At 39.9% G+C, this 12,072-nt stretch overlaps 1 pseudogene; it reads right to left on the bottom strand.

Annotated features, from left to right (window-relative positions):
• Positions 1–3,004: 3,004 nt before the first annotated feature.
• LOC116255244 (translocase of chloroplast 159, chloroplastic-like) lies at positions 3,005–11,725 on the bottom strand (annotated as a pseudogene).
• Between the last annotated feature and the right edge of the window lie 347 nt (positions 11,726–12,072).

Below are 12,072 nucleotides of genomic sequence, written 5' to 3'. Positions count from 1 at the left end.
CTTGTGCCCTCCCAATTCTGTTATTTAAAGTCATTTTTCTGGATCAGCCCAGTAAACCCAATCCAGACCCGATTCTAGAACTGAAACCTGGACACTAGCATTACTCCCCCTTTCGAAAAAAACCTTGTCCTCAAGGTGTGATGAACCAAATCAAATGTTGACAAACAAAAGTCTTTCCATGTCTGCAGCCAACTAGGGCTATAGCTAATAGTAAAAACATGGCTTGACAATAGCCATGATAGTGTAAGGATACATTTGAAAGTCAGCTTCTCCTGCTCAAAAACTTCCTCCAAGTTGGCATGAGACAGTATTCCTAACAATGGCAAACCAGCTATTGGGTAATTGGGATATGCGTTCTGTTGCGTGAGCCCTGTCATGAGAGATCCAAGGAGAAGGGACAAGGGAGAGAGAGAGAGAGAGAAAACTGCACTCTGTTTTTATTATTATGCCCTAATCTCATATTAAATGAGAATTAGGGTAACACTAACAAATTACATAGAAAGTCCAAGAATAAAACAACTATTAATAAAGAGTCGTTCCTACAACTATTAAATATTCAAAAAACTACCTAACATAAATGTCATTCAACATGTTCCTTAGCTTTCTTGTTCCATATTTGAAAAGTTGCAGTTGAGGTCTGCATTTGGATTTGATGCAAAAGTTGCCAGCTCTAGAAGATGAGGTAACAACTAGTGGGTAGTACTCTGAAGCAGTCGGCCTTGGAACTTCTCAATTATTTAGTCTAGTGAAATGATTTGAGCAACCCTGGTACCAATTTATGTCGGTTCCATCTAGTAGCTTCTTCCTCGAAGCTATGTCACACGGTACCTGCACGGTACGGGTACGGCCCTGGTGTGGTCAACGCAGCATCAGGTACGGTCAACGTAGCATCGAGTACGGTCAACGTACCCAAGATCGTTTTTGTCCATTTTCGGACTCGGTCAACTTTGACCGAGTCCAAAGTTGTCCAGTTTTTGAGTTGAAAATTAAAAATCCCCCTCTTTTCCTGTTTCCCTTTTCACTCTAAACCTTTCTTGCACATAGTTCCTCACAGCTTTTCATTTAAAGTCTTCCATACAATGTTTTGAAAATCCATCCCTTCTCTATAACTTGAATATTCGATAATAGTGTGAGCCATAACCATAGCGTTGTCAATATATCTTAAAAGTGTGACCTGTTGCTCCTTCTAATCTTGATGATGCGATGGAGAATTAAGAAAGCTTATATATTTGTATGTTAATTACTTTCATACTGTGTTTTAGATCATGATTTATAAATATGTTATTCATTTTGAAATTTTTTGACATATATGTCTGTGTGTGTGTACGGCCGTACCCCCGCACTCAAATTTTTTGAAAATGCTCCGTACCCGTACCCGCACCGATACCCGTACCCATACCTATGTGACATACCCTGGAAGGTATCCTTCTGCTGCAAACTTTTTTCTTTTCTTGAGATATCTCAAATTTCCTCAGACAGTGCATAAAGTTTGTCGTCAAACATATTCAAAAAATACCTCTTTGGTCTCGATTTCTAAGGCAGCTCTCTTTGAGAGCTGACAGCTGCATCCTTCTAGTCCACCATGCTTAACTGTTGTCGTGCACACTGTGAACCCTCTCTCATTCCATCTCAGGAGTCCCAGTCTGGTTGAAGGCGATAGAACCTGAGCAAGTATGAGGAAGGGAAAATAGACATACCTCAGATGGCCAACTTCATCTGCTGCTGGGCTCTTACTTTCACCAATTTTTGGATCATCGGTTGTTATTCTGCTGCCTATAGCTAAGTCTCCTAATTCTTGTTCTTTGTATCGAGAATCCTTGTTTGCTCCTTTCATTGGAAGGATGGGCATCGTCAAAGAGTCAACAAGCACTTTCGTTTCTCCCCCATTGCGCATCTCCTTGATTGCTCCATCTGCTACTGCCAATCTCTCCACGACTATGGATTTGGGTGCAGAAAGTTTCTTCTTGTATAGTAGACAGCGAACCTTATCAAGGAGATTTTCATTTTCTTCTTGTAACATATCAAGCTGCCATTTAAAAAATGACCTTGTTACAACATGGAAAGATATTTTAACAGCAATTAGATTACTTCATGAAGTGGAAATGCATGCACAAAGAGTAAACAAGAGAGAGGAGGGGTGTACCGGATGCGCACGTTGGCTCAGATACCGCTCGTCTTTGATCCTCCCAGTGCTCTTCCGGATCAATGCTATCGAAACGTTGAAGGAGGCATGACGATGCTAAGCTTTAGTTATATGAGATAAATATGAGAGAGAGCAAGAAGAGAGAGAGACTGATGTTTCCATGCTTAGCTGATGAACTCCGCCAATCTCGTCGCATTTTGTTCTTTCGTTCTTCTTCGATATCAACAAGACCTGACGCAAAACTTCCACTGCGAGTGGAGGAAAAGCAAAAACAAGAATGCCAAATTTTAGCGATTATGAGATGAAAAAAGATATCGGAGAGTCAGAGAGAGGACGCTCACCAATGGCGACGCTGAGAACGAAAAGGTCTGGTGAACTCCGTCGATCTCTTTCTTTTTGTTCCTTCGTTCTTCTCCGATATCAGCAAAACCTGATGCAGAACTTCCGAGGCCGAGTGGATGAAAAGTACAAACAAGAACGCTAAATTTTAGCGATTATGAGATGAAAAAAGATAATAGAGAGTCAGAGAGAGGACGCTCACTAATGATGATGCTGAGAAAGAAAGATCTGGTGCTCCGTCGATCTCTTTCTGATTCGGAACCTTCTATCGGTCAAGAGAGGGAGAGAGAGAGAGAGAGGGACGTTAACGAACTTCTGGTGCTCCATCGATCTCTTTCTGATTTGGAACCTTCTATCGATAGAGAGAGAGAGAGAGAGAGAGAGCGGGACGTTAATGAACTTCCACTTCCCTCCAATACCTCCAACGATCTTGGTTTCCACTTAAGTCGGTGACGTTCGGTTAACAAAATTTTACATTTTCGGACCCACTTTTTCAACATAATCTCAAATGTGACATCGTGACTACAAGGTATACTGTAAAACAATGACAAAGACGAAAATTTTGAAAAAAAAATTATGTTCTCATGCTTAAATGTGCTTTGCATCATTTATTGATGCCTCTTCAATCTAATTCATATTGGTAGAGGCATTGATGTTATAAAGTGTAGCATAAAATCATTCAGATTCCAAAATAACTTTCAACTCAAAAAATAAGATAAGTATATATATATATATATATATTCTTGCAAAATTTGTGCAAATGAAATTGTTTTAAATATGTTATGATGCACACTTATATACGTTTCAAACCATGGTGTACTGTTTTATTTTGGTCAAAGAAACTCAATTTGTGAAACCCAAACTAGCTTTTCCATGCAGTCAATTGTAAATGAACAAAGAAAATCAGTTTGCGTTTTGGATTTGGAGTTCCAATAGGAACCTATGCCACATATAACTAGGGGGTGTTTAAATGCATGGTATATAAGGTGGATTTTTTTTTTTGGGTACGATGGAAGTAAAATCCCACTAACAGACAACCAGATAACTATATATATACATACATACATACATACATACACATATATATATAAACAATCAAATACATGCAAATATATAATTTTGTTAGCATAAGTAGCTTATCCCCATCAAATGTAGATGGCAATAGCATGTCGGGAAGTAGCATGTCGGGAAGTGGGACTTGAATAGAGGGGTGGTCCCCATTCTCGGGATCAGATTCATCTGATCTACTTCTTGGGCACGAACCAGAGAGCTTCTCCGCTTCTCTCCTCTGGCTCAATTCCTCCTTCAATTGCTTCTTCTGGAACAGTTTCACTCGATAGTCATACTCCTGGAAATAGGCCTTCCTCTGTTCCTTGCTCAGCTTAGCTATCTGAGATTTTCCCAAAGGTTTGAATGGTGGAAGCTGATCATATTCTTCTTCGTCAGTATCAGCTTCAGGCAACTCTTCCTCCATCTCAAAGTATGCTTCCTCATGATCTGCAGAGGCAAGACTAGGATGGGATCTTGACTGGAACAATGAGGACAGCAGAAATGGAACCGGTACTGAACGATAACGATGACCACGGAACAAGAGTTTTGTGATGGCAGGATCTTGCGGTCTCAGTAGAGAATTTACTTCTGTTAATATCTTAGAAGAGTAGCATAACAGGAGCAACCGAGGCTGCCAACTCTGCCCATTGGGCAGCACCTGGTGGCCGCGTTGATTCCGTCTGCATGTGGGTGGTTCTCAACAAGCACCACCTGATTCATGAGACGCATATCTCCAGCTGCCTGCCGGATGGAATTCTGAACGGCTTGCGACCTATGTGAAACCAATGTTTCATAAGGAAGTGGAGAGCCGCTGGGACCTTCTGGTGGTGCAGAAGATGCATGAGTGAGAGCCACGTTGACATTGAACCATATGGATGTCCCAAGGTTAGAGGTGATCGACTCTAACAATGGAAGATTATTGGTGTCACGTGAACAGGTGTCCATCCGATCGACATAAAAGATAATATCTGGTGGGAATTTCTTCATGAATTTCTTCACCGACGAAAGAAATTTCCTGTTGGTACGCTGTTCCATAACTGAAGGTCTTAATCCTGGAGTATCAATCACTCGAAGTTTCACACCATCCACAATGCCAGTGGTCACTCGCACCATACTTGTAGCTGGCCGAAAGGCATCGGTTGGAACTTTGTCTTCACCAAATATAGAATTGATGGTTGTACTCTTGCCAACTCCAGTCCTTCCAATGACCAAAATAGTGCAGGAGAAGTCGATCTCCTCTTTGCCATCTTCTTCTAGCTTTTTTGCAGTTTGGAAAGCGGTGTCTAGGCTGAAGAGTCTAGTAGTTTTACTATTCCTCGTTCCTTCAGCAAGAGCTAACCTGTAAAGAACCTGAGCAACAGCCGACTCGTCGAGTGACTGTCCTAATCTGTAGACAAGGCGCAAAAAATTCATCCTGATCATGTTTATCTTGTCATGAAGCTTCTTCTCTTCATCATCCATGTTCTCTGTTTCTGATTCTCTCGTGGCAGAAGAACCAAAATTACCTGCACTACTAATTCTGCGAGGTGCAGACAGACCTAATGCCTGAACTGATGAGTGATGATCCCAAACTGGCAGGGTTTGAGAGGTGGATCTGGCATTAACATTGCTCGTGGCCTTCAACAGAGCAGTCAGGGTAGCTGAATCAAACAACACTTTATCATCATCACCATATTCTTCTTCTTCTTCACTATCTGCTGCCTCAATGATGTGAGATGCGGTAGACCCGTTCTCAGCAAATCTGACGTCAGAGTTTCTGGAGAACTTCACGAAATTCTCTAACTCCCTGACGAAATTCAAATCGTCACTGTTGTCACCTGTAGCAATTGATCCATCATCAGCATCCAGCTCTTGCTTGTTTCTAATTTCGGAATCATTTGGCCCCTGTGAACTAGTTCGGGGTGACTTATTCACGACCAAGTTCTGCAATTACCCTGGTGCCACCAGCCACTTTGGTCTCTATTGATCCCAACTTCCCGCCATTATCCTCTACCTCCAGAGAGCTCGTGCCAAAAGAACCAACCCTGCCCACCGTAAAAAACTTCATCCTTAATGTTTCTTAATGAGGCACTGCCGTTCATCATCTCTGTGATTTTGAACATTGGTTGTCACTGCCAAATTATAAGTGAAAAACTTGACTATTTTAAATTGTCCTGATCCCAACTCAAAAGAACTGCTTAGAGAATTTTAAAATTTAAAGCTCATAACTTGTCAGTCCAAGTTATTATTTGGACAATCTCATGAATAAGGATGTAATTGAGCCTGGATACGATTCTAGGATTTTGATTTTTTTTCCTGGTTTTCTGTTAGTACCAATTGATCCAGCTATGATTTTTTAAAGTACTTATTGAAACTAACCCGTTTAAATCCTTGGAAATTTATGTTATAAAAAGTAAACTATCTTTCACCAGCGTTTGAATTTTAGAAATTGGGTTTTGAATTTTTTCAACTGTTTAAATGAATTTAACGATGCTGCAAATTTATGCTTAAAAATTTAAAATTTCTCTATGCCTCACCTCTTTTCCATGACCATTGTTCTTATTTCTCTGCAGATGGTCGAAGCTGACCTTCACTTAGAAAATACAGATTTCACACGCTCATAGCACGAGAAGTATATAGGAAAGCATGAGAGATGGTCTAATATACATATATATATATATCATGTTTAAACTTTTAAGGGTGAAGGGTGTTACAGGGCTTTCTGCAACAGATTTCGTGCATTAACATTTCGCACCAAAGGGTTCGAACAATATTCTTCCTACCAACATTTCATCTCCTAAACAATATGAATGTCCTTTTCATTTCCCCTTTTCTTCTATGACAATGAGGGACTCCTATCACATCAAACCAACTAACGTGCTTGATCTGTGAAGTAAACACACGTCAAGCTTCCCCCATATACCAACTCTCATACTCACAATTCAAAGCCAAGAGATCTGAGACTCCTTGACAAAGATCAGATGTGCCCTAGGTTCAAGCTTATGAATCATGTTCAGATGCTCATAACCTAACAACCATTTTAATTTTTCATCTAGTGCCATTACAGTAGTATATTTACAGCACCAAGAATCTGCCTCACATGAACAATTTGATCAAATAAGGCAGCAATCAGCTCAGTGCGTCCTGGCTGCCATTTCTTCATGTAGATGAGAGGCAGCCAACCACCAGTAATCGAGCCTTTCAACCATTCATTGCAACTAGATTCAATATGTATCACTAGCTTTGAGACTACTGCGCAGATTCCATGTCATCTAAAGCAAGGCATCCATCCATGGCGGGTGACTTATCGACGTAGATGGATGAACTGCAGATGGAAGATCTTTGAAGGTTTACTGTTGTGGCCACCACCTCACAACTGAGAAGTCCTTTGACATATTGGAAGCCAACCATTTTGACATGCGACACAAATGTACATGCTGCATCAGTTACGACGGAGTAAATAGTGGAATAATTAAGACAAAAGTGAACGTCCACTTTACTCTGCCTTGTTTTAAGTTTCAACTAGGGAACCATGTGATCCTGATGTACGAACCAGCGTTGAGCTTAACAGCATAGTTTTTTTTTACTGGCAAGAATAAGCATACCGCAAATTAGAGGAAAGAGAAACACAATGTAGCCTCTAGCAGGCCACATCTTATTGAGAAATAGATCGGAAAATCAGTTCTTAGATCCCCAAAATCATGTTTCTCATATATACTAGTTCAAGGTTGATCTATGCTCATAATTTTTACTGGGCATCTGCTTCATCTGGATAGAGTAACCTTGAGCTTATGTCCACTAAAACTTGTACGGAGCAAAACTGATGAACGCTGAAACCGAAGCTTAATTTGCTTACAACTGATCTCAGTTCTACCCACTACCGACCAATCTCAAACCGTATTAATATGAATAAGACATCATAAAATTGATAGACTTGATGCACCTTCTACAGATTGATATCCAATACGAACAACGTGTTCTAAACTAGCAGAAAGTAAGGAGTTAAGAAAGGTAGTGAGGTAAAAAAAAATCCTAAAGTTCAAGTCCCAACGATACTTCGCGCCCCTGAAATCTTCTGCATTCTCATAAGCACAGTGGTCCAGACTCACCGAGGCTTACTCCCCACAGGCAGGTCCACTAAGTAGTTTGGTCCTTGTAGAGTTCCTTGTTATCCAAACCTTCCACGTGAAAAGCGTGAAAACAAACAACAAACCAAAGAAGAAAAGAAATTCCAAATTTAGAGGTGACCAGATAATATCTTGCAGCTGCAGGTAAGGGACAATTTCCCTTCCAGTCCATAACTAGTATACTTTACCAGCTGCAGTACACAGAAGAACCTCCAGACGGAAATCCCAGTACCTATTCAGGCCCAAATCTTACAAGGTACAAAACAGATAATGAGATAACAACCTGATGTACTAACTTCCAGATCATGTTGGCATGAAGGTTAGTGGGATTCCTGTGTCATAAAAACAATTCTGCATGTTTTGTGGCTTCAAAGAAACTGAATGATGGATCTTATTTTCTCAAAATTGATATCTTACAAATAAATATGATGTAAATCACCTCAAACCTACGGATTTTGAGGACCCTCATTAAGAATCTCAATTACAACCATGCTACATCGTTTTCTTTCCTGGACATACAAAAAAAGCCATGAACTATCTGAAAGAATTACATTCTGATATTCTAAATCTATAAGGGATGAATAAGAGGTAAGAGTATTGAAACCTTGCACAAGTAGATGTTGACATAGCTATGAACAGCTACGATGGAAAAAAGCACTTGACGACATGATTGTTCTTTTATATAGGCCCCATATAGATTGACCATGAAATGGATAAACGTATCACCATCTTTCTGCTTTTTTTCAGATTCTTCTTCTCTCCATGATTGTGCTTTGTCAATAACTAAAATTAAACCACCACAAGGAAACCCAAAGAAATATTAACCTGTTTGATTTCTTCTCCCCGTTGCCTTTTCTACATCTTGGAGAGTTGTCTAGAGGGAACGCAATTTTCTCTCAACTTCCTCTAGTGGTTGTCCAACATAAAGCTTGAGTTCTCCCTTCCTCACCACTTTGACATTCATGAAGCCTGACTTGACTTTTCCATGGAGCTCCTAAAAACACAGGTCCCAAGTTAGTTAGTTTAATGTATCTTGGTTCTGGATTAGATAATGCACATATTAGCTCCCATAAGACTTGAAAATGAAAGAGGAATGTTTCCAGACAGATGTGTGTGTGTGACTTTGTGCTTTTTTGTCCAAGCTTTTAGCCCAAGATTTGTGTGGCTGTAAAACAATTTAAACTTCATCTAGTGTATGTTTGAAGTACGGATGAAATTGAAACCCAATAAATCCAACCATGTAATGGTTGGACAACCACATAAAAGGCACTCAAATTAGAATGAAAGTGCATCTCTTAATTCAGGTTTTAGTAAAAACTCAGGAAGGGGAAGGTGTAAAGAAAGAACATAACCAATTAAGACATAAAAAAACTTTGATAAAAAATCCTAATAACATAGTATTGCACTTGGAAATCATGAAAATTGAAAGAAGTATTGGTTGACAATGAAAACAGAAACTAAAGCCGTTGCCATGACGGCATTACCCAGCAAAAACCAGCTTCTGTCTTTCAGTCAAAAACTAGTAGATTATAGCAAAAATGGCCTCTTTGCCACAGACCCTGGACTACCAGCAGACTTGCCTGTAATTTCAACCATCTCCTCATAGCTACACGACTAAAGAAATCATAGATATATATCCACCTTACTTAGACTATTACATGTTAGGAGCCTCTCTAATTTGCTGCTTGAGTTGGATGTAGGTCAATCATACAATCGCAACCTACTTGTGTTTTTACAAAGAAAGATCCTTGTTCTTAGCAAACTTCAGCACAAACTTGAAGGTCGTTTTTATATTTGAAAACGATTTTTAATTTGGTGAAAATTCTACCAGCAACACAGGACAACAACTACAATTCCTAGTCTACTTCAAAAACGATCCTACAAATAAAAGTTCAATGTTCTCCAGTAAAAACAAATGATATTACCACGTCAAAAAACAGAAATAAACACTCAATTGAACAATCACACCCACACCGGGCACTCGTATCCATACCAATGTAACATAAGTATCCATGCAACATGGTATATACTACTCATTCCATTCGTAAAATAACCGTACTTTTGATTAACATAGATGTGCATCTTTTTGAAAGCACTCCTCAAAACCTGCAGCAAAGAAATGCAGACATAAAACCGATATGAAGCACAATTGGCTGATATGGCCTACATGCAGCTCAACTAAAGTTAAAAAAAAGCCGTGTGACAAAGTTTGCACCATAGGCTCTGAGGTGCTTATTCGCATTGCAAGCAACACCCTTTCCAAACTCCTTGTAACTTCATCTTTGTCATCCCATTTATTAACAGAAACTGTCCTTTTGACTCTGCATGATCTAACTGACATAAGTTCTACTACCATTTGATAGCTTATGCATGACTAAGTAGTTTGTAATAGAAAGTGCAAGAAATAAGCAGGATCAGGTCCAATAGAAACAACATCAGCAAGCTTATCAAAAGGAACCATATTGTTAGATCTGGATGGTAGCAGTCTTCCTATTAGCTTTCTCACGTATGCCTACACCATCTGTGCATGCCTGAGTCTCCACCAACAGCAGCACAAAATAAGATCAAGGGCGTCTTCCCTTCATCCACATACTGAAGATCTTGCATGAAGGAAGAAAAGAGAACTAAGACCACATTCTGATCACATCCACATACAGCACACAGAAGAAAGTTTATGATCTTATATAGTAAAAGATTATTAATTTTCTTTATGAAAATTGTCAAATGCCAAAAAGAGAAAACATTTCAGCTCGCTATTTGTGACAATTTGCGCTGATGAGACAAAGTGACTTGGGCTCGTGAGAAAAGAAGAATGAAGCATGACTAACCAGGAGACATTAGGTTGCAAGAGAGCGCTATCTGAATGGCTGTATTTTGTTTATCACCAATAAGCATCCAAAAGTTGATTCCAGCCTTCCGAAGCAGATCGATTGTTTCAGGAACACCTTCCTGCAATGACATCCAAAAGAAAATGAAGACAATCTACTTAAGTCAAACCAGAAGGAAAGCTCTCGCACGAAACAATACACCCCAGATAAGGAAAAAGAGAATCACCTGCAGACGGTCTTCTATTGCAGCAACTACAAGAACCTCAAGAATGTGTTCCAAACCTAGAATATATATAATTAATAAATAATACAGCACAACAGAAACTTAAATGCAACAACACATGCCAACTAGAAAGAATGCATGCATAATACTCTAGGGAGACCAAAAGCATGGCCAATAGACAAGCCATTGCTAAGTAGGGTCATGTTGGTCCATTCATTGGAACATTCAAGCTTGACAACAACCTCATCTACAGAGCTGTAATTTGGCCCCCAGTGCCTACAAAGAGTTGGATGAACTTCACATACATCCAAAATGTATCATGATTTATGATTAGGTAAAACAAGACATTTGACAATCATAACCTACAATAAAAACTTGATTTTGAAGTACAAGATCAAACTCTCGTGCAACATGAATCGGCTTTTCCAAAACCACTGTACATCCACAAGAACACAGATGAGTTGGGCTTTAAACTTCGACATCAGCTGCTTGAATCAGAAAACACTGACAATGTAAAAAAAAAAAAAACTAATGATAGAAAAGTTAAAAGCTAATGACTCTTTCAAACCCTTTCCTAAGCAAACCTTAAAAGAGAAATCAACAAAAATACTGCCTATGGGAACATTTTATTATAAAGGAAACCTTTCAACGGTTTTCCACAGAGGAACCGACTAAGGAAACATTTTTAGTCCACAACCGATGAAAAAGAAAAACGATGGAAAAGAAAAACCAAGAAACGGGTCGACCATGTCGAAGCACACGCCGAAGATTTTTTTTTTTCACATTTCCACGTCCGATTCAATCTCGCTCGTCTCATCCGTTTTAATTACTTGTAATATTGAATTAGGACTCATCATTGTCATTTTTGAATATCAAGTGGTATTCCTTCTTGTTGCTTACAAATAGCAGCTGACCCTTCGTTGTCGACAAGAAAGAGGAAGAGCGACCGACTTTCATCCTTGCAGAGAGGAGGAAAGTGGGGGAGAAGGATAGGAGAAAGGGGAGAGAAGGGAACACGATCAGAGAAGTGAGTCATGGTTTCCACCAGGCGCAGCTCTTCATCGGCGAAGCTTTCTACGCCATCGCCGGTGCCAAGCAGCAAGCATCTCAAGGTATTCGGATGAAGCAAAGCTTTCCCAAATCTTGTTCGTTATTGTTTACCCATACTTGTGTTTGTTGTCTACTGAAACCCAACGTCTGGGTTCTGTGTTTTTTTGGGGGGGTTGTTTTCCTTTGGGGTTTGAATTGGGGGAATCAGGCGGAGAACTCGCATCCGGAAGAGGTGCCCGTAGCACCCAGGGACGACGTGCTCAACTCGAAAGAATTGGTGTCGTTGTCTTCACGATACCAGCTACCCTCTGATCCGGCGACCGGTACTGTGCA

This window comes from Nymphaea colorata, chromosome 5 (genome assembly GCF_008831285.2).
Source record: "Nymphaea colorata isolate Beijing-Zhang1983 chromosome 5, ASM883128v2, whole genome shotgun sequence".
In the NCBI taxonomy this organism is placed as follows: Eukaryota; Viridiplantae; Streptophyta; class Magnoliopsida; order Nymphaeales; family Nymphaeaceae; genus Nymphaea; species Nymphaea colorata.
This window is presented reverse-complemented; position numbering and strand designations above follow the sequence as displayed.